The 27,118-nt window shown below is 45.4% G+C and overlaps 1 protein-coding gene and 1 long non-coding RNA gene across 2 annotated transcripts in view; both read right to left on the reverse strand.

The window, feature by feature from the left end:
- LOC120999334 (zinc finger protein 436-like) overlaps window positions 1-27,118 on the reverse strand; it is a 580,871-nt gene that overhangs the window by 148,465 nt on the left and 405,288 nt on the right. The window lies entirely within an intron of this gene.
- LOC120999581 lies at window positions 33-27,097 on the reverse strand. The gene is made up of 3 exons (XR_005778569.1): window positions 27,074-27,097; window positions 22,156-22,160; window positions 33-154 (listed from the first exon to the last, which is right to left on the reverse strand). It is a non-coding gene; the product is annotated as an uncharacterized LOC120999581 (long non-coding RNA).

Raw genomic sequence — 27,118 nt, forward strand, 5'->3', positions numbered from 1 at the left:
ATTCCTATGAAAAAGAATACTCACTCCTCTCGCATATGTAGAATAAGTGGCATGAAAACTATGCCCTGCCCATTGAGGATTAGGTAACTGGGTTTGGTCTGGCATTAAATGGGTCTCTTGTAGGCAACATATTAAAGGTTGATACTGTTTTATGCTATTCAATATGGCACTTCTTTTATTGGTTTATTTTACTCCCCTAACATTCCAGCTCAAAAACCTAATCATCCCCGCCATACGTAAATTTGATGCAGTAAATACGTTTCTTGTCCTGTCCATGGACAGTGGCCGGAAAATGGCATATCCTCAGTGCACAGTAATGGTTCTGACCTCTTTCCTCCTAACTTCAAATAACATGGTTGGAATTCCCGCAATACAGAATACAACCCCCCTCAAACTTTTTGCCTCTAGAAAGGCAATTTTTCAAAACTTTGGCCTCCCAGCAGGTCCCCACTAAAACACCTTTATTACAGGTCCGTGGGACAAAATAGTACCTGCCACCGAGGTCGACTGCTTTTGGTTAATTCCACCACCAAATCACAGGGTGGCGCTGCTAAGGCAAATAACTGCATAACCTTTTAACTCTTAATTTCATTTGCAAACAAAACACATCCTAGCCCTCTGCACCTCTTTCAGACAGTCTACAATGTAGACTGCCAAATTTTATAACCTTTAGGCTATTTTATTATATCTCTCATTTTTATCTTATAGAACCGACCCATTCATGTTGTACCATACACTTGGTCTAGTCATTCTCACGTACATACATACTTGGGTATAGTTCTTATCACTGTGGGTCTTTTAGTTTCTCTCCTCTGCCAATTGTCGCTCATGACGATCTAGCCATCTCGTCGCCTCTTTCGGATCCTCAAAGAATTTAGTATTCCCCAATGCGACTATTCTTAGTTTAGCTGGATATATCTTAGAGTACGATACATTTTGTGACCTCAAGCGTTGTTTAATGTCCAGGAATCTTGCTCTCCTTTTCTGTATTTCCTGGGAGTACTCAGGGAAGAGCGATACCTTGTGTCCGTTAATGGTAAGGTCAGCCATTTCTCTAGCTATCCAAAGATAGTGTCCCGATCTCTGTAGTGCAGTATTTTCATCACTACAGGTCTTGGAGGTGCACCTGGTGGTAATGGGCGAGTTGGGAGTCTATGAGCCTTTTCAACAGCGAAAAGCGGAGTCAACAGCTCTGTTCCAATTTTTTCTTTTAGCCATAATTCAAAAAATTCTATAGGATTCGCCCCTTCTGTTTTCTCGGGCACCCCCACCAGTCTAACATTATTTTGGCGGGACCGGTTTTCTAATTTATCTTGTTTGGCTGCAATCACATTCATCCGCTGAGTATATTCCTTTAAGTCTCTTTATTGACGGTATGACATCTTCCACATCTTCCATTCGGCCCTCTAGGGCTGCTGTACGTTCTGACAACTTTTTCAAATCATGCCAGACAATGGTAATGTCTGCCTTTATAGCTCCCATTTGTACAGTGAGGGTGATTAGAGATTTGCCACATTTAGTAATAGCGTGCCCCCAAATCTACATCCTTGTCATCTATTTGTAAGACGTGTTATCAGTGTGCACCCCTCCAGCCCCCTCTCCTTCAGTATCGGACTCCATAGTTAACACATCTTGTGTATGTACTTGCTTTTTTTGTGCTCCCCTTCCAGATAGGGCAGAAAATGTTCAGGCATATTTCTCCAGTTTCGCTGCAGCCTCACGTTGCACTTCTGCTGCGCGGCCCTGGCGTGCCAGAGTTGCCGCTCCGGCTCCATCTTAGATTTCTTTCTCCGTTCCTTTGGCGTCCTTTTTCTTTGTCATGGTTAGAAGCTGTCGGTCCCGCTGCACACCGGAGGAATCTCAGGTATGTAAGAGGCACGTTCAGCGATGTGGTAGCTTGATATCAGCAGGTTTTAAGGATAAACTGGCTAATGGCGCAGAGGAGCTCGGCGATGTGCGTCTTCTCACATACCCTGCTTAGCCACGCCCCAGGCTGAACCGGGGTTAGTCGTGGGATGTCACATATCTTGATTTCTCGAAAGCATTTGATACTGTGCTACATAAAAGGTTATTAATGGTAAATACTCAGACTGGGTCACCATCACTATTGGTGTACTATAGGAGTCAGTGTTGGAGGGGTCACAGTCACTAGTGGGGTACCTCAGGGGTCAGTACTGGGCTCTATTATTTTCAATATATTTATTAATGGTCTTGTAGAAGGGTTGCACTGTAAAATAAAAATTTTTGCATTAACCCAAATGTGTAGATATTGACAGGCACACCTTTATCTAGATTATACAGACATCAGTTGTGAATACATTTAAACATTTATTGTCTCCTATAACTAAATTAAAATTGTAATATAAACCACTATCACGGATAAAAACTCTGTATTTCCTATTCACCACATGTGGGAAAAATATGTCTAGCATATACTATACACCAGTGGTGCCCAACCATTTTTCGTCTGAGGGCCACACTAGACTTGGTATAAATTTCGCAGGCCGGAACCAGGTTGCTTTGCCAGAAAGGAATGCAAACGCTGTGAGGGGGCACGTGTGAGCATTACTAAGTAGAGGGCACATATCTGGCATAACTACTGTGAGGAGGGCACATATCAGGGCATAACTACTGTGAAGAGGGCACATATCAGAGCATAACTACTGTGAGGGGGCACGAGTGAGCATTACTACTGTGAAGAGGGCACATATCTGGCATAACTACTGTGAGGGGGCACATATCTGGGCATAACTACTGTGAGGGGGCACATATCTGTGCATAACTACTGTGAGGGGCACATATCTGGGCATAACTACTGTGAGGGGGCACATATCTGGGCATAACTACTGTGAGGGGGCACATATCTGGGCATAACTACTGTGAGGGGGCACATATCAGGGCATAACTACTGTGAGGGGGCATGTGTGAGCATTACTACTGTGAAGAGGGCACATATCTTGGCATTATTACTGTGAGGGGGCATGTGATGTATACATGTGCGTAATGTATGTAGTGCAGTATGTGATGATCACACACTGCACTACATACATTACACACATGTATACATCACATACTGCGCTGTCACCTTCTTCTGCAGGTCTACCTTGATGTCTGGTCTTTAGGCTTCAGTCAGATCCTCCACCGCCATGCTTGCGCCGTGTGCCCGACACCACCAGGAGCTGGCCCCTCCTCCTTTCATCTCCCGCCGGATTCTCCTACAGCAGGACGCTCTATCGCTCCAGTGCCCGCCCAATCTTTTAATCAGGGGCGTAGCTAGAAATGACTGGGCCCCTTTGCAAAAACAATTATGGGCCCCCCCTTCCCGGATTTCCCACCCCCACATACCTATCGGACCTCCCACCCCTTCCAGAGCTCCCACCCAAACACCCCTCCAGGACCTCCCACCCCAACATCCCCACACCCCTCCCTAGATCCCCCTAAGTGTCATCCACAGATCCCCCCGTAAGTGTCATCCACAGATGTCCCCCCTCAGTGTCATCCACAGATGTCCCCCCTCAGTGTCATTCACAGATGTCCCCCCTCAGTGTCATCCAGAGAGATCCCCCCTCAGTGTCATCCACAGATGTCCCCCCTCAGTGTCATCCACAGATGTCCCCCCTCAGTGTCATCCACAGATATCCCCCCTCAGATATCCCCCTCAGTGTCATCCACAGATATCCTCCCCACCAGGAGCCGCTTCCTAGCTAATTTATTCACTGCACTTGCCTCTGTATAATTGAAGAGAAGCGCCGTAATCTCGCACAGGCGCACTGGCAGAGGCCAGGAAGACGGTGCATGCGCACTTCGATGCCTCTGCCAGTGCGCCTGTGCGAGATTACGGCGCTTCTCTTTAATTTCACAGAGGCAAGTGCAGTGAATAAATTAGCTAGGAGGCGGCGCTGGGCGGGGAGATTGCAGGCACAGGCAGCATCGATTTGCTGCCTGTGCCGTTCGCAGCGCGCCCTGCACTGATAAAGTCTTGTAAATGCGCGGGCCGCATATGATGGTTATATTGTGTGTGGTACACAGCATATGCTGCACACATACAGGTCCTTATAAAAAAAATTGCATATTGTGATAAAGTTCATTATTTTCTGTAATGTACTGATAAACATTAGACTTTCATATATTTTAGATTCATTACACACAACTGAAGTAGTTCAAGCCTTTTCTTGTTTTAATATTGATGATTTTGGCATACAGCTCATGAAAACACAAAATTCCTATCTCAAAACAATTAGCATATTTCATCCGACCAATAAAAGAAAAGTGTTTTTAATACAAAAAAAGTCAACCTTCAAATAATTAAGTTCAGTTATGCACTCAATACTTGGTCGGGAATCCTTTTGCAGAAATAACTGCTTCAATGCGGCGTGGCATGGAGGCAATCAGCCTGTGGCACTGCTGAGGTGTTATGGAGGCCCAGGATGCTTCGATAGCGGCCTTAAGCTCATCCAGAGTGTTGGGTCTTGCGTCTCTCAACTTTCTCTTCCCAATATCCCTAGATTCTCTATGGGGTTCAGGTCAGGAGAGTTGGCAGGCCAATTGAGCACAGTAATACCATGGTCAGTAAACCATTTACCAGTGGTTTTGGCACTGTGAGCAGGTGCCAGGTCGTGCTGAAAAATGAAATATTCATCTCCATTAAGCTTTTCATAAAAGCTTTTCAGCAGATGGAAGCATGAAGTGCTCCAAAATCTCCTGATAGCTAGCTGCATTGTCCCTGCCCTTGATAAAACACAGTGGACCAACACCAGCAGCTGATATGGCACCCCAGACCATCACTGACTGTGGGTACTTGACACTGGACTTCAGGTATTTTGGCATTTCCCTCTCCCCAGTCTTCCTCCAGACTCTGGCACCTTGATTTCCGAATGACATGCAAAATTTGCTTTCATCCGAAAAAAGTACTTTGGACCACTGAGCAACAGTCCAGTGCTGCTTCTCTGTAGCCCAGGCTGTTTCTGGTTCAAAAGTGGCTTGACCTGGGGAATGCGGCACCTGTAGCCCATTTCCTGCACACGCCTGTACACGGTGGCTCTGGATGTTTCTACTCCAGACTCAGTCCACTGCTTCCGCAGGTCCCCCAAGGTCTGGAATCGGTCCTTCGCCACAATCTTCCTCAGGGTCCGGTCACCTCTTCTCGTTGTGCAGCGTTTTCTGCCACACTTTTTCCTTCCCACAGACTTCCCACTGAGGTGCCTTGATACAGCACTCTGGGAACAGCCTATTCGTTCAGAAATTTCTTTCTGTGTCTTACCCTCTTGCTTGAGGGTGTCAATGATGGCCTTCTGGACAGCAGTCAGGTCGGCAGTCTTACCCATGATTGCGGTTTTGAGTAATGAACCAGGCTGGGAGTTTTTAAAAGCCTCAGGAATCTTTTGCAGGTGTTTAGAGTTAATTAGTTGATTCAGATGATTAGGTTAATAGCTCGTTTAGAGAACCTTTTCATGATATGCTAATTTTTTGAGATAGGAATTTGGGGTTTTCATGAGCTGTATGCCAAAATCATCAATATTAAAACAAGAAAAGGCTTGAACTACTTCAGTTGTGTGTAATGAATCTAAAATATATGAAAGTCTAATGTTTATCAGTACATTACAGAAAATAATGAACTTTATCACAATATGCTAATTTTTTGAGAAGGACCTGTACATATACAGTATCATAAAAACATACTATATCCTATAATGATTCTAACATATATTTGCATCTATAATAAATCATAGTATTATTCCATTTTTTATATGTAGTTACGGCTATTATCTTGTTTTGTAATATAAATGCCCGGTATTGGGAAACAGGTCCTCCAATATGTCCCACAGTGCGGGTATAGTTATCCTTATATTATATTAGAGATGGTAAGGATTGTCTTATAACTCCAGTAAGTTACATCTGCAATAAAGTAGATAGGCGCACGTGCTCACGAGCAATGTTTATCAGTCTCCGTGACTTTAACAGTGCATATACTTACGCTGCCCGCCGTGGCGACACACTTGGTACTGGCATTTGCAATGCTCACATCGGCGTCCCACGTGGTCCTGTCTTTACATGATATCTGCCTCTGCTATAATGCGTACTACCTAACTGGGTAATCATACCGAAACTTGCCTCATCTTTACTTAGTCTTATTAAAAGTGCCCTATCTGACCCAGGAAGAAGTACAGCAGCGTCTTAAAAAGATTAAAATAGACAAATCGCCAGGGCCGGATGGCATACACCCCTGTATCCTAAGAGAATTAAGTAATGTCATAGCCAGACCCTTATTTCTGATATTTAAGGACTCTATACTGACAGGGAGTGTTCCACAGAATTGGCGCATAGCAAATGTGGTGCCAATATTCAAAAAGGGTCCAAAAACAGAGCCCGGAATCTGTTTGAAACAGATGCTATCTTAGAGCACCTCTAAGAAAATAAGCAAATAACGCCATATCAGCATGGCTTCATAAGGGATCGGTCATGTCAAACTAATTTAATCAGTTTCTATGAGGAGGTAAGTTCTAGACTTGACAGTGGTGAATCAATGGATGTCGTATATCTGGACTTCTCCAAAGCATTTGACACTGTACCGCATAAAAGGTTAGTATATAAAATGAGAATGCATATCTGCATGTGGGTAAGTAACTGGCTGAGTGATAGAAAACAGAGGGTGGTAATTAATGGTACACACTCAGATTGGGTCACTGTCACTAGTGGAGTACCTCAGGGGTCAGTATTGGTCCCTATTCTCTTCAATATATTTATTAAGGATCTTGTAGAAGGCTTGCACAGTACAATATCAATTTTTGCAGATGACACTAAACTGTGTAAAGTAATTGACACAAAAGAGGACAGTATACTGCTACAAATGGATCTGGGTAGATTAGAGGCTTGGGCAGAGAAGTGGCAGATGAGGTTTAACACTGACAAATGTAAGGACAGCTGTAAAAACCAGTGTCAGGCAGCTGCTGCCAAGGCCAATAAGATAATAAGTTGAATCAAAAGGGGCATAGATGCCCGTGATGAGAACATAGTTCCTACCACTTTACAAATCACTGGTCAGACTACACATGGTGTACTGTGTACAGTTGTGGGCTCCTGTGAATAAAGCACACATAGCAGAGCTGGAGATGGTTCAGAGAAGGGCAACTAAAGTAATTACGGGAATGAGGGAATTACAGTACCCTGAAAGATTATCAAAATTAGGATTATTCACTTTAAAAAAAGACGACTCAGGAGAGATCTAATAACTATGTATTAATATATCAGGGGTCAGTACAGAGATCTTTCCCATCATCTATTTATCCCCAGGACTGTGACAAGGGGACATCCTCTGCGCCTTGAGGAAAGAAGGATTGTACACAAACATAGAAGAGGATTCTTTACGGTAAGAGCAGTGAGACTATGGAACTCTCTGCCTGAGGAGGTGGTGATGATGAGATCACTAAAAGAGTTCAAGAGGGGCCTGGATGTAATTCTGGAGCGTAATAATATTACAGGTTATAGCTACTAGAGATGGGTCGTTGATCCAGGGAGTTATCTGATTGCCTGATTGGAGTCAGGAAGGAATTTATTTCCCCTTAAGTGGGGAAAATTGGCTTCTACCTCACAGGGCTTTTTTGCCTTCCTCTGGATCAACTTGCAGGATAACAGGCTGAACTGGATGGATAGATGTCTTTTTTTCAGCCTTATAAACTATGTTACCTCTTTTGCATCCGTGACATGGATATAAAATCCACAGGCATCCGTCTTCCACCTCAAACCCTTGCACATCAGCCAAGCAGTCTGTGCCCCAAGTCATGCAGCAGTCACTTATGCTTTTTGATGACTCTGCTGGCAGGGTTTTCGTGGGCCATCCACCAGGGGCGTACATAGAAATCACTAGGCCCCATAGCAAGAATCTGAATTGGGCCCACTACCCACCCCTGGCCCATCCCACCTCCTGTCTTCTCCCCTGCCACACCCCTATTCAGCTGCTGAGCTTAGCGATTTTTGGGGGCGATATGTTCTCTCTATTTACTGAGTTTTCCCCTCCTGGATGCCTCGGCTCGCTCAGACTTCGGCGTGGCATGGGCACCGCCATGACCGGAAGTGACGCGCTGCCAGCTGCGGCGTCACTTCCGGTCTTTCGGCTGATGTCGTTTTTTCTTTCTGCTTAAAGCAAACTAATTCCTGCCAGCCGGGGGGTTGTTTTTCAGGAGGGGTGGGTGTTGTAAAGGCAGTTAAGATGTATTTCTTTACCACACTAATGTTTAAAGACGTACAGCTGTTACTCGAGAGGGGTCGTTGATCCAGGGAGTTATTCTGATTGGAGTCGGGAAGAAATTTTTTATTCCCCTAAAGTGGAGAAAATTGGCTTCTACCTCACAGGGTTTTTTGCCTTCCTCTGGATCAACTTGCAGGATAACAGGCCGAACTGGATGGACAAATGTCTTTTTTCGGCCTTATGTAATATGTTACAATTGTGTGTTTTGTATCTTGAGGGGTTTATTAATTGGTGAGTGTTTCTTTTTAGTTAAGATCCACATCATTTACTGCATATTATATACCCATTATTTTTCATCCCCAGAAGAACCCAGTGGTAGGAAACACGTTAGAATTGTGTAGGGTGTTTTACGGGGGTCAGGGGTAAGTTTGTGGACAGAGTGCATCCACCACTAGGGTGCATATCTGGGCTGAGGGGTAGTCAGGGACCCTGTAGGGAAAGACTCTTGTATCCTGACTAAATATTCTCTCTACTACCCCATCCTTTGATTCAAGCTATTTATTGTATATATCCAATTGGGGTTTAAGATATTTTCCACATTGTGTTTTTTTTATTGGTATTTATTAAAAGTTACATTTTAGGAGATTCATGCCTTCTGTGCTATGGTTTTTGTTTAGCATGACTCATGTCCACTGCCTTGGACTGATCCTTAATGTAAGTCAAGCACGGAGCACTCTGAGTGGTGCATGGGAATCAAACTGTGTATTCTAATTAGAGATGAGTAAAGTTTAAAAAAATTCGATTTGGCAGCTTCGCTGAATTTCAACAAGAATTGTTCTGAATAAATTTGTCATCAATCTGTCACCGCCAGCTCTGTGAGAAGATCTGGCAAATGTTCTTCTCTACCTGTTGTATGATGTTCTTTGTTTTGGTTTCACTTTCTCATCTCTTTTCCTTCTCCCAGCTGTCACCTATTTGCACTGATTGTCTCCCTTTATATTCCCTCCCATACTGCCTCACTTTGCGGTTTATACTTCTTCCTGGATTGTGTTCACTGCTGGAGGCTGCTTCTCCTGATTCCTCAGATAAGTCTGTTTCCTTTATTTGTGTTTCTTGCTGGCTTGATTGTAGGTGACCCTGACTCCGTCCGTATTAAGTGCAGGTGTAACGGGGTGCCGAAGGCACACTCGGTCTCCCATCAGCCGCAGACCTGCTGCTTAGCTTCGGGAGCAAGGATCTGTGTTTGACCTCGTTCCCAGGGCGGCTTTGCTAGCTGGGAGGCTCCCTGCTCCTAGGTCTGCCTTGAGCGCCGAGCTGATCACTCGGTGCTCGACTGGTCGGTCTGTCGGTCATGTGACGCTGGCCACGTCACATGACCCTCACTCCCCACTATAAATATAGGCAGCCTGCTGGCCACAGGTTGCCTGTTATTTTAGGTTCCTGGCAGTTGTTGGATACCTGTTTACTTACCTGATCCTGTTCGCTGACAATCCTTTGCCTGCTCCTCCTGTACTGTGCATCCTTCCTGGTATATTGACCTCGGCTTCCACCTGACTATTATTTGCGGACTCCTTTGGTACTTCTCGACTCTCCTGGTATTTATGACCCCAGCTTCTCCTGACCTTTCTTTGCTTATCCCTCTGTACTGCGTTGTCCTCTTGGTTTTGACCCGGTCCGTTCACTATCCGTTATTTGTCTTGTCTGTCCTTCCCGCACGTATACTAAGTTAGGGACTGCCGTCCAGTTGTCCCCTGTCATCAGGACTCGTGAGGCAAGTAGGCAGGGCCAGGGGTGAGGGTGGAGCACAGTGGTCACTATCCTCCCCCCTGTGTGTGTGTGTACGTGACCGTTACAGCAGGGAGCCGGTGGTCGTGTCCCCTCACTATTATAGGGTTTTCAGGTGTCCCATAGTATAAGGTACGAGGGCATGCAATCGTCTACCATAAAGATCTTTGCATGGGCATAGCAGTCAGGGAGAGCTCTAGGGGTTTTATAGGGCTCACCCATATGCTCCTTAGTTTGGGATCAAGCCAGTCGGATATTTATTTATAAGTTCCAGCTTTCTGCAACACCATCCGTGACATTATAAACTGCCATAACCGTCTTAAGCATGGATCCGGTTTCAGCCTTGATTGACCGCATGCAAGGTCTTTCACTGGAGGTAGCAGATCTCTGTAAAACTGTGTCTCAGTTTCAGGTGACCGGTTCTGCTTGCGTTCATGGAGTTTGTTCCGAGCCTAAGATCTCGCTTCCGGATACGCTCTCCGGGGGTAGTGAGAATTTTGTTCGCTTTAGAGAGGCTTGCAAACTCCATTTTCGCCTACTTCCCCATTCCTCTGGTGATGAGGAGCAGAGGGTGGGGATCATCATCTCGCTGCTCAGGGATAATGCTCAGTCTTGGGCCCTTTCGCTGCCGGTCGGGGCATGGCCCCTCCGATCGGTGGATGAATTTTTTGTAGCCCTGGGACAGATATATGATGACCCGGATCGTATTGCTCTGGCTGAATCTAAACTGCGTATTTTATGCCAGGGTAAACAGTCCGCAGAGATATATTGTTCAGAATTTCGGAGATGGGCAGCTGATACTGGTTGGAATGATGCTGTACTCCGAAGTCAATTTTGCCATGGTCTTTCGGAAAGATTGAAAGATGCATTTGCTTTTCATGAGAGACCAGCATCGTTAGAGTCAGCCATGTCTCTAGCTGTTCGCATTGACAGGCGTCTTAGCGAGAGAGAGAGAGAGGAGACTACTCCTTCCTGTCATATTTAGTCCAAGGACAGTGGGTCTGTCTCATTCAGTGCGCAGGGGTCTCAGTCTCTCTCAATCCCCTCTGAGGAGGAGGCCATGCAGCTGGGTTTGCTTGCCTCTGATAGTAGAGGATTCAGCTCTCAGAGGAGGGTTTGTTTCTGTTGTGGGGGTATAAATCATTTGGTTAATGTTTTCCCCTCTAGGAGATTCATGGAGTTTTCTGAGGGTAATAAAAGAAAAAGAAAAAACCCTCTAAAAACTTTCCATTTGCTACTATTGGCAAGGTTGATGCGGAAATTGAAGGTTTGCCATTTACTTGTAGTTCCCGTTTTCTCCTACCTGCCAGGGTGGCGCTAGACAGCAAGAACATTGTTTGTGAGATTTTTGTAGATAGTGAAGCAGCTGTCAATCTCATTGATAATCAATTAGCAATAACGCATGGTTTCCAGGTATGCACTTTGGAAAAGTATATACCTGTTTTTGCTATCGATTCCGCTCCACTTTCTCAAAGATCGTTAAAGGGCATAGTTCACAATATCCGTTTGACTGTGGGTGACGCTCATGTTGAGGATATGTCATGTTTCGTCTTAAGCGGATTACCTACTCCTCTAGTGTTGGGGCTACCCTGGCTCACTAAACATAACCTCACAATTGATTGGCAAGCAAGGCAAATAAATGGTTGGAGTGAGTTTTGCAGAGAGAATTGCCTCACGGCGTCTCTTTCAGAGATTTCTACCAAGACTGTGCCATATTTTCTCTCTGAATTTTTCGGATGTGTTTTCCAAGAGTGGTGTCCAGGAGTTGCCCCCGCACCTGGAGTACGACTGCCCTATTAATCTCATCCCAGGCGCCAAACTGCCCAAATCACGTTTATACAATCTCTCCCAACCTGAAAGAGTCGCTATGCGTACTTATATCTCTGAGAGCCTGAGAAAGGGACACATCCGACCCTCGAAGTCACCTGTTGCAAGAAAAAAGATGGTTCTTTAAGACCTTGTCTGGATTTCAGGGAGCTGAACCGTATCACGGTTCGTGACCCATATCCGCTTCCTCTGATCCCGGAACTGTTTAACCAGATTGTTGGGGCTAAGGTTTTTTCTAAGTTGGATTTAAGAGGGGCATACAACCTAGTCAGGGTCAGGGAAGGGGACGAATGGAAGAGGGCCTTCAATACCCCTGAGGGTCATTTTGAGAATTTGGTTATGCCCTTTGGTTTGATGAATGCTCCGGCCGTCTTCCAACATTTTGTGAACAGCATTTTTCATCATTTAATAGGGAAATTTGTACTGGTGTATCTGGATGACATTTAGATTTTTTCTCCTGATTTCAAGACTCATCGAGACTACCTACGTCAGGTCTTGCTGATTCTGCGGGATAATAAATTGTACGTTAAACTGGAAAAATGTGTGTTTGCGGCTCCGGAGATTCAATTTCTTGGTTTTCTTCTCTCCGCTTCTGGTTTTCACATGGACCCTGAGAAGGTCCGCGCTGTGCTTGATTGGGAGCTTCATGAGAATCAGAAGGCACTGATGTGGTTTTTGGGTTTTGCCAATTATTACAGAAAGTTCATTTTGAATTATTCCTTTGTTGTTAAGCCACTCACTGATATGACTAAAAAGGGGGTAGATTTTTCTTCGTGGTCGGTAGATGCGCTTAAAGCCTTTTCTAGTATCAAAGAGAATTTTGCTTCCGCTCCCATTTTGGTACAACCTGATGTCTCTCTACCTTTTATTGTTGAGGTGGACGCTTCTGAGGTGGGTGTGGGTGCGGTCTTATCTCAGGGTCCCTCTCCTGCCAAATGGTGACCATGTGCCTTTTTCTCAAGGAAACTCTCCTCTGCAGAGAGAAATTACGATGTGGGAGATAGGGAGTTGTTGGCCATCAAATTAGCTTTTGAGGAATGGCGCCATTGGTTAGAGGGAGCCAGACACCCTATTACTGTGTTTACAGACCATAAGAATCTGGCCTACTTGGAATCGGTCAAGCGTCTGAACCCGAGACAGGCCAGATGGTCTTTGTTCTTTTCTAGGTTTAATTTTGTTGTTACGTTCCGCCCTGGGGTCAAAAATGTGAAGGCAGATGCCCTGTCACGTTGTTTTCCGGGAGGGGGGAACTTTGAAGACCCGGGTCCCATTTTGGCTGAAGGGGTGGTCCTCTCTGCTCTTTATCCTGATTTGGAGGCAGAGGTTCAGGCAGCCCAGGCAGAGGCTCCTGATCTTTGTCCCCCTGGGAGGTTGTTTGTGCCTCTAGCTTTATCGACACAAGGTTTTTAAGGAGCACCACGATACTGTCCTTGCTGGGCACCCGGGGAGTAGAGCCACAGTGGATCTCATTGCTCGTAGATTCTGGTGGCCGGCTCTTCGTAAGACGGTGGAGGGTTTTGTGGCAGCCTGCGAGACCTGTGCTCGTGCCAAGGTCCCTCATTCACGGCCATCGGGTTCTCTCCTCCCGTTACCCATTCCTTCGCGTCCTTGGACGCATCTGTCCATGGACTTCATTATGGACCTGCCTCGTTCCTCAGGGAAGACTGTGATTCTGGTGGTAGTGGACCGTTTTAGCAAAATGGCGCATTTCATTCCCTTTCCTGGGTTACCCAATGCTAAGACGCTGACGCAAGCGTTTGTTGATCACATTGTTAAATTGCATGGCATTCCTTCAGACATCGTTTCTGATAGGGGCACTCAATTTGTTTCCAGATTCTGGAAGGCCTTCTGTTCTCGCTTGGGGGTTCGGTTGTCGTTCTCTTCTGCTTTTCACGCGCAGTCGAATGGTCAGACCGAACGTGTCAATCAGAATCTGGAGACATATCTGCGCTGTTTTGTGGCGGAGAATCAGGAGGATTGGTGTTCTTTTTTGTCCCTTGCTGAGTTTGCTTTAAATAACCGTCGCCAGGAGTCCTCTGATAAGTCACCATTTTTTGGTGCATATGGGTTTCATCCGCAGTTTGGGACTTTCTCTGGAGAGGGGTCTTCTGGTTTACCTGATGAGGAGAGATCTTCCTCGTCTTTGTCATTTATTTGGCAAAAGATTCAGGGTAATCTGAAGAGGATGAGTGAGAGATATAAGCGTGTGGCAGATAAGAGACGTGTGCCTGGTCTGGACCTGAATGTGGGGGATCTGGTGTGGTTGTCTACAAAGAATATCAAACTGAAGGTTCCCTCCTGGAAGTTGGATCCTAGGTTTATTGGGCCTTACAAGATCTTGTCCGTCATCAATCCCGTTTCCTTCCGTCTTCATCTTCCTCAGACTTGGAAGATCCATAATGTTTTTCACAGGTCCCTATTAAAACCTTATGTCCAACCCACTGTACCCTCCTCTTTGCCTCCTCCTCCAATTGTTGTTGATGGTAATCTTGAATTTCAGGTCTATAGGATTGTGGATTCTCGCATTATCCGTGGTTCTCTCCAGTACCTCGTTCATTGGGGGGGTTATGGTCCTTAGGAGAGGATGTGGGTCCCAGTGGCGGACATTAAGGCCACTCGTCTCATCAGGGCTTTTCATAGGTCTCATCCTGAGAAGGTGGGCTCTGAGTGTCCGGAGTCCACCCGTAGAGGGAGGGGTACTGTCACCGCCAGCTCTGTGAGAAGATCTGGCAGACGTTCTTCTCTACCTGTTGTATGATGTTCTTTGTTTTGGTTTCACTTTCTCATCTCTTTTCCTTCTCCCAGCTGTCACCTATTTGCACTGATTGTCTCCCTTTATATTTCCTCCCATACTGCCTCACTTTGCGGTTTATACTTCTTCCTGGATTGTGTTCACTGCTGGAGGCTGCTTCTCCTGATTCCTCAGATAAGTCTGTTTCCTTTATTTGTGTTTCTTGCTGGCTTGATTGTAGGTGACCCTGACTCCGTCCGTATTAAGTGCAGGGAGCCAGTGGTCGTGTCCCCTCACTATTATAGGGTTTTCAGGTGTCACATAGTATAAGGTACGAGGGCATGCAATCGTCTACCATAACAATCTTTGCATGGGCATAACAGTCAGGGAGAGCTCTAGGGGTTTTATAGGGCTCACCCATATGCTCCTTAGTTTGGGATCAAGCCAGTCGGATGTTTATTTATAAGTTCCAGCTTTCTGCAACACCATCCGTGACACAATCATGATGAATCAGGTATACCGAGGCCACTCTGCCTAATCATATTCATCCCACTTGGTGGCCCAATCTCAGTGTGAAGGCTTGGAAGTTAAACTTCAGGGAGAGTGCAGGGAGAGTGTATCACCCTGTGAATTTTGTTCTAGTGCACCCACATTCATAATTAATCCGTCCTGTAGGTACTGTGCCGTCAGTATTATATGCAGGTGTAATTTATCGCCACGTGCATCACATTGTAGTCCACCCACCTGCATAGCTAATCCCTTCTGTTAAACAAAAAGAAATGCATACAGCACCCTTCAGTAAAGTAAAAAACCTGTGCGCTCCCCTGTAGGTGCTGTGTCTAAATGGCTCCTTAGTGCATGTCACAGCATTTAAACCAGATGCAGGCGGCGATATATTTGACGCCTCCTTTAACAATGAAGCACAGTAAGTCAGTCTGTAAAATAACTGAATAACGATGAATGTCGCAGCAGTTCAACCAGATGCACGATGCGATTACAATCAGCCTGCAGTGTCCCTGCAGTTTCCCTACGCTCTTCCTACAGTCTCAAAGAACTCTCCCTAGGATCTCCCTACACTCTCCCTATCCAATATTCTTTTTTTATACACTTTCCAGCAACACACTCCCTAGCGCATGAGCGCTTGCCAGGTCTCTCAGGACAAGGGCGAAGACCGCGCAGGATGAGGGTTTTTGTGATGTCACAGCCCTTTGTTTAACACTAAATGTAATTCAACTTTATTAGCAAGAAAACTATAGCAAGGAGATGAAAGGAAGGAGACTCCCTTGTTTGGCTCAGTGGTGTAACATTGTTAATTTGTAAGAATACTTTTTAAAAAGTAAGTCTTTGATCCCCCTGCAATGCTGGAGAAAGCTGCTAGCTTATAACGAGCTGCAGGCCTCATTATACCTTAGACGCTGTCTGTGCACCTGGAGTAAAAACTATTCAGCCCGTGACTGGAGTTTTTCCTCTTCTTTTTACACCTGTTTCATGGCATAAATGTTAGTAAATTATACATCCCTCCTCCCCCACAGAGCAAAACACCCTTGTTACAAAGTTTTGTTGCATGTGTATTCAAAAAGTCGCAAAACTGGGTCTTATGGCAGTTTTTGGTGTAAAAAAAGGCCACAGTGCTATAAGTAAATGACCCCCATATTGTCCTAATACATTGAAACAAACAGCATGTACAGGTGCCAGCCAACAATTAAAGGTGCTTCCCAGCAAGTAGTGGTGAGTTGCATCATGTACGGGCAGACTTAATCGTCATTTAGCTGATTTCCCTCACTCTTACATGCGACTTTACTTTGAGGCTAAGGACTCTTTCACACTATGAGTATTTTTGGATCAAGCCAAAACCAGGAGTGGGTTCAAAAGACAGAAGGGGCACAAATATTTCTTTTATAACTTTTCTCTGTAGGCTCCGCTTCTGCCTTACAAATTCTGACTATGCAAAAGTTCACATGGCAAAGTCAGCGACAGAAAAATCAATAGCAAATCAGGTCATTTTCTGGTGGCAAATTTCTAATTTGGTGGTTTTAGGGGAGTTTTTACAAGAGTATTAGAAGAGTATTTGGTTGAGATTTGTCAGCACAATAGACAGGGAATCAAACATACATGGTGAGCCCTAACTGGTACCCAACCCGCCGTCCCTGCCAAGCAAGTCCACAACTGGTTGACCTTTCCTATGTTGGTAAGTGCAGGGAATCAAACCAAGAACCCGCAGTAAAAACTGCAGGGACCTGTTCACACAACTGGAGCCCAGAACAGACAAACAGACAGAGAAAGGTTGTGCAGGAAAAGGTCAAAGCCGGGAGGTCAATACAGTACCAAATCACAGAGCAGAGAGAGAGGTCCAAGTCAAGCCGAAGTCAAATCCAATAGCAACAATCCAAACTGCAAAATAGCAACGGGAGCACAGCAAGGAAAACCTAGAACTGGCAAGGGAGTATTGCCAGCAGGGGTTTAAATAGAGCACTGAGTCCCTGGATCAGAACCTGATAGGCCCATGACTCAGTGCTCCATTAATCAGAACACAGGAAAGATCAGCGGAGCAATCAGCCCACTGCTAGACCACTCCAGCACACGCCCGCTGTGGGGAGAGAGAGCATAGCATCCAGTTGTTAATGATGCAGTCGCTTCATCAGGGGGCGGGCCCTAGAAGCATGTCTCTCCCGACGCAGCTGCGCCAAAGATCTCACCGCTGGAGCCCGGACAGATAAGTTTGTGACCAGATTTCTCTGTTTCCCAGTTGACTCCACAATCAAATCTGCTTCCAAGAAGTAACATGTTACTTCTCTACCATTTTATACTCTGCGCACAGACAACAGGGAAACTATTGGTGAGTTTTAGTTATGGATTAAGTGGCTGAAAATACTTGTTTTCTGCTGCTGATTCAGTAGCAGATTAGTGGCAGATTTTATCCGTGTGAACATATTCTGACAGATATTTTTTCTTGCATTATTTTTTTTTAGCAAAATGTCTATTTTTCTGCCGAATTTTTAACTCCTTTCCCCCAGATGTATAGTATGTGGGACAATAGTGACCAAGCAATCTTTTTCATCATCACATTCCAAGAGCTCTAACTTTTTATTGTTCCATCATTGTAGTTGACTGAGGGCTTGGTTCCAGTGCGACAAATGGCAGTTTTTAATAGCACCATTTTGGGGTGCAAATAACTCATTGATTAACTCTTTCTAGGGTATAGGGAAAAAACTGCAATACCAACGAGTTTCTACGTTTGTAAATTTTAACTTTGTGGTATAAATAACATGATAACTTTATTCTCTGGGTCAGTACAATTGCAGCAATACCAAACACACATATTTTTTTTTTTATGTTGCACAATAAAACTTTCAAATAAAATGTTTTTGCATCACCGCATCCCAAGACCCATAACTTTTATTTTTAGTTCTACAGAGATGTAGGATGACTTGTGGTTTATATTGGTACATAACTGTCACCACACACTACACCAGACACCACCTTTCACTCACTTCTTGGCTAGGCCTATGTTCAGTTACCTGTGGGTTTATACAGAGCGCTATCCCCAGACTACACAAAGCTGGATACAGTACTCTATTCTAGGGGTCCCTATCCTTACTTATGCTAGAAATATTCCCACCCACTGCGCAGCAACTGCAGAGGGAAACCAATATACTGCTTTACACACAGTATATTGCAATACTAAATATAACCGGGATACGTCAACAAGACAACAGAACAGCTATTAAACTTAATGGTTTAATATAATTTAACAACAGTGCATACAAGTTACACAAAGAACAATACAAGAAAAGGTAAAATAAAGGCATTACATAAAAATTAAACTCACACGTGACTTGCATATTCCTGCCAGTGGTCCTTAACATTCAGTTCTTGTCCTTTATCCAGGTACCTCACACATATTCAGGTGGGTTTTTTAAAACTTTCCCTGGACCATTGCACCATATATTGCCCAATCATACGGATAATGTTATAAGATGTGCCCTGTCCTCTATCCAATCCATGTGGCTTCAAACAAAGGCAAAGCAATTCTGACATTGTTTTTTTTTTTTTTTTATGCGTTCACCATGCAAAATAAATTACATGATAACTGTATAGCGTAGGTCGTTTTGGAAGTGTTAATACTAAATGTAGAGGACTTTTTATTTTTGCAATTTTTTCCATCGAAAAGCATATTTTTTTTTTTTGACATGGAGATTTAAAAAAAAAATACTTCAATTACTCTTACCGGTAATATGTTTTCCATGAGCCCATGACAGCACCTGTGAGAGATCCTCCTCCTTCCGGACAGGAAACAGGAACTTCCCAGATCTTTAAATTGGTCCCATGCCTTCCACCTTCAGTATTTGACAAGATTCCTGGGACCAGCAACGCACCTATATATAGTAAAAACTAACAACATAGGCGAGAAAACATAATAGAAAAAACTCTGCGCCAAATATATGCCAGGCATATCTCTTCTTTGGCACTATACTAAAGAGTAAATTTCTCCTTCTCTCTTTTTTTTTTTTTTTTTTCCTTTTTTCCCATCATCATTCTTTATAAATAAAAGTCTTATTATTATTATATATATATATATATATTTTTTTTTTTTTTTTAAATAAGGGAGGGAATTATGTAGGTGCTGTCATGGGCTCATGGAAAACATATTACCGGTAAGAGTAATTGAAGTATTTCCATTACGCCCCATGACAGCACCTGTGAGAGACTAGACTAGATAATTATTAGGGAGGGACTACAGCCTGCAGCACCTTTCTCCCAAAAGACATATCCTGCACAGATGAAAGGTCCAACCTGAAGTGCTTGTAAAACGTAGAGGGAGAACTCCACGTTGCAGCCCTACAGATCTGTTCTATAGTAGCACACCCTTTTTCTGCCCAGGAAGAGGCTACTGCCCTGGTAGAATGGGCTGAAAAATCTGAAGGGACCTGACACTCTGATAGTGAATATGCCAAACCTATCGCTCTCTTGATCCATCTGGCTAAGGTACGGCTTGTAACCTTTGAGCCCCTGTTCTGACCCTGAAATTGAACAAAGAGTTGCGGGGTCTTTCTAAAGTCCTTTGTAGACTCTAAATACTCACAGACACACCTTCTAACGTCTAAAGTATGAAAAGATCTTTCTCCCTCATTCTTTGGGTCCTGACAAAAGGAAGGGAGAACTATCTCCTGAGACTTATGGAATACAGACACTACTTTGGGCAGGAATGCAGGGTCTGGTTTGAAAACAATCCTATCCTCCAGAATCTGAGTATATGGTGGGGAAGAGGACAAGGCGGACAGCTCTCCTACTCGTCTGGCAGATGTAATGGCCACTAAAAATACGGTCTTATAGGACAACATCTTTAAGGGGATGTCCCCCAGAGGCTCAAACGGAGCCTTGGTAAGAGCAGAAAGAACCAGGTTAAGGTCCCAGGGGGCTGACTTAGATCTAACTATAGGACATAGTCTAGAGGACCCCCTAATGAACCTTTTGACCCAAGGATGAGTAGCCAATCGAAAGTCAAACAGGACACTCAGAGCTGAGACCTGCACCTTGAGAGTGCTGGGTTTAAGCTTTTTGTTAAGGCCTTCCTGCAAAAAGTTCAAAATTAACGGGATGTTGGGTGAGCTCAAGTCTAAGCCTGGACCTGCAAACCGAAGGAAGGTTTTCCATACTCTCAGATAGATTTCGGAGGTGACTTTCTTCCTACTAGCTAGGAGAGTCCCGATGACCTGTTCTGATAGGCCTCTAGACCTAAAGAATGTCCTCTCAAAATCCAAGCCGTCAGGTGGAGGTTCTTGACTTCCGGATGATGTAGAGGGCCCTGATATAATAGGTCCTGTCTTTCCGGAAGCACCCAAGGATCGGCTATTGATAGTCTCCTCAACCAAGCAAACCAGACTCTTCTTGGCCAGAATGGTGCTATTAGTATCACCGTCGCCTGCTCCCCTCTGATCTTCTGGATCACTCTGGGCAATAGACTGATGGGAGGAAACGCATAGACTAGGCCTTTCCCCCACGACTGTGAGAGCGCATCTGTGCCTATCGACTGATCCTCCCTGCTGAGAGAAAAGAACTTTTTGCACTTTTTGTTTTCCACTGAGGCGAATAGATCTATCGTAGGGGATCCTCTGTATGTGAGATTTCAACTGCTCTGGGGACTGCCCTACCAGGAGAAGGTCGTCCAGGTATGAGACTATAATGATGTCCGACCTCCTTACTTCCGCCATTACCTCTGCCATCAGCTTTGTGAAGAGCCTCGGCGCCTGTGATACCCCAAAAGGAAGTGCTCTGAACTGTAAATGGACGATTGATTCCCCCATCTTCACTGCCACCCTCAGGTATTTTTGGGACGAGGGATGGATGGGCACGTGGTAGTAGGCGTCCTTTATGTCTATTGAGGCCATCACGCAGTTGGGAAACAGATGGAGGACCGTGGAGGAGATGGACTCCATCCTGAACTTCTGGTAGGACAGATACTGGTTGAGACCTTTTAAATTTATAATCAGTCTGAACGTACCGTTGGGCTTGGGGACCAGAAATAGGGTTGAATAGAAACCCTCTCCTTGTTCGTCCATGGGGACTGGGACAAGGACTGCCTTTCCCAGGAGGTTGTTTATTTCCTCCGAAAGTGCCACCTGTTTTGGAGAATTTTGATTTAAAGAAGTAACTTTGAATGTCCTGGGTGGTAGTCTCTTGAAGTCTAGGCGATAGCCTTCCTTTATAATATCCTTTACCCAGGCGCTTGCGGTAATATTTCGCCAGGCTGGAAAAAACAAAGAAAGACGACCGCCCACCTGGGGTCTGGCGTCATTGTTGAGTGGAACCTGATGTTTGAGGTCTGGGTTTAAACAGGACACTTTTTGATTTATCAGATCTCCACTCCCTCCTTTTCTTTGGATCCCCAAAAGCCTTCCTTCTTTCATTATTCCGAAATGGCTTCCCCTGTTTAGGAAAGGACGGTGCTGGAAATCCTTTCTTTTTATCGGATGCCTTATCTAAAATGTCATCTAAGGCTGATCCAAATAAAAAATCTCCTTGGCAAGGCAAGGCGCAAAGCTTAGATTTTGAAGCTACGTCGCCCCTCCACCCTTTCAACCATAAGGACCTTCTGGCTGAATTGGATAGGGCAGCCGCCCTAGCGGAAAGCCTCAATGCATCAGCAGAGGCATCAGAAATAAAGTCCACTGCCCTGGACATAGTTGGTATTGCCTCAAGCAGCTGATCCCTAGGAGTCTTATTCTCTATATGAGACTCTAATTCCTCCAACCAGAGCTTTAATGACCTAGCCACCGAGGTAGTTGCTATATTTGGCTTAAAGGCAGAGGTGGAAGCTTCCCAATTCTTCCTTAAGTATGCGTCAGCCCTTTTGTCCATGGGATCCTTAAGGGACCCTAGATCCTCAAACGGAAGGGCTGACTTTTTATTTATTTTAGCTACAGGAGCGTCTACCCTTGGTACCTCCTGCCAAGCTGAGACCTCCTGATCATCAAAGGGGTACTTTCTCTTGACCGCTCTAGGGATAAAGAATTTTTTATCGGGCTTCTCCCATTCACGTTTAATCAGGTCCTTTATACAGTCCTGAATGGGGAAAACTCTAGACCTTTTGGGCTTAAGGCTCTCAAACATCAGCTCTGGTCTAGACCTGGACTCCTTTTCCTCCCCCAGCTCCATCGTGGATCTAACCGCCTTCAATAATAGGTCCGTATCTTCAGCTCTAAACAACGGCTTCCCTGTCAAATCCTCGGAAGAGGAATCTGAGTCTACAATAGCGCCCTCCTCGGACTCGGAGTCCGTAGTATCCTCCGCTACCGCCTGGGCCTTCTTATGCCTGGATGAGCTAGGCAGGGATTTTCTAAGCTCCTCTACGGACGAACGGACTTCATTTTTTACTAAAGTCTGGATACTCTGTAATAAAGATGGCGACTCCTCTGCCACTAACTTATCCAGACATGGCTGACAACATGTCTTGGAGTAAGATGAATCCAACTTCCTCTTGCAGATTCCACACTCCTTAGCTCTTTTGTGGGAAGCTTTCCTTGGGGCCTCTTTAGCCTGCATTTAATAAAACATCCCATCAGTTTAACCTGGCCAAAATAATAACTCCCCAAAGGGAGATGGTGGGGGTTAACCCCTCTTACCCCCAGGAGTACCATGCTGGGTTCCAAAAGCTGCTCCTGTCTGTCGGTGCGCTGTTGTACATCCCCTTCTTCCTGCATTATCGTGCTGTGTAAAGGGGGGCAAACGAGGGCTGTAGGTGCCGCTTGTGCCAGTCGATCCTGCTGCTACTCCCTCGACGCTGGCTGGCCGGCGTTCCCTTTTTCAAATGGGCCGCGCAGCGCCCGCCATGTTTTAGCTCCTCCCCTTCCGGCCGGTGGAACGCACGCGTCACTTCCGGCGCGACGCGCGCGTCCAGCACAGCCAGCCTCAATGAGAGGGAAGACGCAGCTCCCCCCTCATGCCGCGACTTCGCCGGCAGGCAGGGACACGAGGCAGCCCAGGCATCCCCCCATGGCTCCGAAGAAGGGAAGAAAATGCAGACGCCGGACTTCTCAGCGGCTCCTAGTGGAGACTTACGCCGACAGGTACCTCCACTAGGTTTCGTCTTAACCCTAGAGGTCCTGCAGCCACAAAAATAGACCTGGAAAGAAATCCTCCTGTCCCTGGACAGGAAACAGGAAAGAACTGAAGGTGGAAGGCATGGGACCAATTTAAAGATCTGGGAAGTTCCTGTTTCCTGTCCGGAAGGAGGAGGATCTCTCACAGGTGCTGTCATGGGGCGTAATGGAAAAAGTAAATTTTTTTTTTTACACTTTTTAGCCCCTCAAGGAGACTGTTACATGTCATCCCTTTATTACTTACATAGTACACTGTACTTTTTATGTAACACTAAATACTGTCAGTACTATACTGGTGTATAGACACTATCAGGTTGTGCCACTGACACAGCATGATAGGGCATACACTGCAGGCAGGCCTGGGGACCTTCATAGTCATCTCTCCTGGATCTGTCAATCAAAAAGGAGAGGGAGGGGCCAGCAGAGGAAGCAGGAGGAATTACAATACAAAGAGCAGTTTGGGCCTCTTCTCAATGCACTCAATTTGCATATGGATTAAAAGATTTTTTGGATCGCTAAATTAAAGGTATGATTACATTCAGCTGACCAAGCCCTACAATCATTGTGCCTGGTTTACCAGGGACAGGCTCCTTTAATGTTTAAGATGATGTGATGTGTGGATAAAACATTTGACAGAGGAACAGAGCAGCAGCACAACGCCTTACCGAATCCGAAGTAAGTCCATATATAAAGTGTTGGGACCATGAGCATAAAAATAAAGAAAAACTGCAGCACTCTTCCAAGTCTTGTGATTTATTCAAAAAAGTGCATCAAACATGGCAACGTTTCGACTATAGCCTAGTCTTTCATACAATGGAGATGTCATGCCTGTGTGTGGGAGGCAGACACCAGACCGGACAAAGAAGGAGAGGAAACAAGGAACAAGACCTGAAAGCTAGGGAATAAAGGAGGACACCTCTTTGTCATATCCCTAGTCACAGTCCTGACTGTCTATCATAATGAACAGACCCCAAAGGTAGGTGAGTTCATACACAGGAGTCCTAGAGTCATAACTCACCCTATAAGACCCTGGCGATAGTGACAAGACTGAGACTACCTGCTCCTCCAGAAAGGAAGGACGAACAGGAGTCTCCCTCAGGCCTACAATAAAGGGCAGGGGAAAAACAACACACAGATAAACAAAAAAAAATGCAAAAGGGAAAGGAAACACTTAACTTTCCAATAGTTATGGCAGCAACAGGAACTCAGCCGAGAACCAAACACCAGCAGACCACAGATACCACTGAAGCTATAAACCGAACAACATTGTGGAAGAAGCAACTATAAATATGAAAAGTTAAATGACCACAATAGCAACACCTGGAGGTTAGAGGTGTGGCCAGTATCAGAAACACAGATGCCTATTGATCCACAAGGAAACCTGTCAGCTCAAAGCACGTGTTGCCAGTCTCACAGATCTTCTGTCACCCACTGTCGCGGGGACGTCCGTATGTCTCGGTACATCCGTGACAGGAGAGCCACTGCAGGAGACTTCTACAATCCACTTGTAGTCACCTTGTGTAGGAAGTGCGAGCCTACCGCTGTAACACACACACAGTTCCGGAAGTGACATCACGGGCATGCCAGGTGTCACAGTCGTTACCTCTGACTGTGACCTTCCGTCCTTGCTCGTTCAGCGCTCCTCGCTGAGGTTTCGTTTCTGTGTGTTTGTGGTTCTTTATGGGTTAACTCCCCTGTGTGCCTATTAGGAGTTAATCCTCTGTCTGCTCCATGGGTGTGGTCTCTCTGCTGCACCCATGGAACCTGTATATAAGGCTGAGGTTTCCTCAGTTCTGTGTCAGCTCTCCTGGTGTGTGTTGTCTGTCCTGTTCCTGGTTTGTACTCTCTTCCATGCTGCTGACCCATGGGATCTGTGTCTGTCTGTGCTCTGTGAGTTTCCCTACTCGTTCATTGATGTCTTCTTTCCTGTCTTTCTGTTATCTGTTCTGCCAGTTATGTTTTAGTTACTTTGTGTTTATTCTGATGTCTGTGTTCAGCAAGCCTTTGCAGCAGAGTGGCATGACAAGGCCATGCAGTTTACTACTGCTGGAGCAAGTCCTTCTCTGCTCATGCCACTCCTGCTCCCTTGCGTGAACTCCTGCTTGTATCATTAGTTGCTCTGTTTTGTATTTGCCTGTATGTTATGTATGCCTATGTGCCGTCGGTACCTTCTGGTACCTGTTGTCCATTCGCTCCTGCTGTCACTGTCTAGTTCACGCTCCAGAGTGGACCCTGGCAACTTCCTGTGGCAAAGCCTAACCTTACCTTCTGAGGCCCTAGTGAAAACCAGGAGTTGCTTAGTCACGCCCCTCTGGAGTATTACTAGACAGTGGCGCAGTGGGGGGTTTCTCCCACTGTGCTGACGGTACATAGAGCTCATGTTTTCTCTGTGCTGCCTTTCATGTTTTTGTCTGTGCAATAAACTCTTATGTGTCTGTACCTGATTTCCGTTTATTGCTTGACGACGTGGTGGTCTCTCCTGGGACCCCCAACTCGTGACACCAGGATTAACCGGAAGTAATGTAGCGCGTCACCGGTATCTAGGCAACAGAAGTGGCCAGAAACTGGACGTGACATATTGAGTCACGTGTATCTAGGCAACCAGGAGTTTACTATATAGCGAGGATGAGAGCTTAAAGTTAAAATATGTAAAGCACTGTAGGGGAAGACTGTGGCCGCTAGGTGTAGATGGTCGATACAGCCAAAGCAAGCTGGTAAAACCCCTATGTACTACTTTTCAGCCTGGGTGAGTGATCTGCATGGCATCTAGTAATTCTATTTGGTCTGTGAGTATCTCTCCGTCTGTCTTATCCCATTCATCCTTTTGAATGATTTGGAGTAAGATGACAGGAGGCCTGTGGATGGTATTTAAGAGAGTTATGTGGATTTGCAATCGGTTTGTGTCATCTAAATGGTGACCCAAGTGCATCCACTTTAAATTGTCAGTGGAGACTGGAGTAACCTTGTGGGTTTGTGTCCCCTATTTGTGAACCCCACATCTGACCGGTCTCGTTGCTTTCCCCTTTGGCATGTATGTTGCTGTTATTGTCGCCATATTACGGGTGGGTTGGAATCATCTAAATGATGATCCCACCAGCTTGCTTTTGCTGTATCCACCATCTACACCTTGCGGGCGCAGTCCTCCCCATACAGTGCTTTACATATTTTCACTTTAAGCTCTCATCCTTACTATACAGTAAACTCTGGGTTGCTTAGATACGGGTGACATGATACGTCACTTCCGGCTTCTGGTCACTTCTGTTGCCTAGTTACCGGTGAAGCGCTACATCACTTTCGGTTAATCCTGACATGCCCGTGACTTCACTTCCGGAACTCGCCATGCGTTCCAGCGGTAGACACGCAATTCCTATACACGGTGACCACATGTGAATTGTTGAAGTCTCCTGCAGCAGCTCTCCATTCTATTAGTAGAATGACACCTATTCCGATCTCCTTGTTTACACCATTACAACTGTAAGTACACATTATGTATTGGAACAATTGATTATTTGTTTGTAAATTAATTTATACTTAAAGAGGACCTTTCACCAATTTTTACGTTATAAAAGCGATACCTCACACTGTAGCCCATGTTCCCTAGATGTCATATCGCTAATTTTTTTCATGATATGCTCCTCCGTTGCGCCGCTGTGCCCCTCGTTTTGTTTAGGCGCCCTGTATGCTAATTAATAGCATCGGAACAGGGAGTAGGAGACATCAGCTTTTCTCAGTGGGCGTCTCTTCTATCTGGCTGTGGCGCTGCCCAATCACTGTGGATCGAGTCACAGCCATTGAAGAAAAAAAAACAGCTCACCTTCTCCCTGTGATGCGCTCCGCTGTGATTGGACAGCGCCACAGCCAGATAGAAGAGACGCCCACTGAGAAAAGCTGATGTCTCCTCCTCCCTGTTCCAATGCTATTAATTAGCATACAGGGCGCCTAAACAGAACGAGGGGCACAGTGGCGCAACGGAGAATATCATGAAAAAAA

This window comes from Bufo bufo, chromosome 4 (assembly GCF_905171765.1).
Source record: "Bufo bufo chromosome 4, aBufBuf1.1, whole genome shotgun sequence".
Classification (NCBI taxonomy): domain Eukaryota; kingdom Metazoa; phylum Chordata; class Amphibia; order Anura; family Bufonidae; genus Bufo; species Bufo bufo.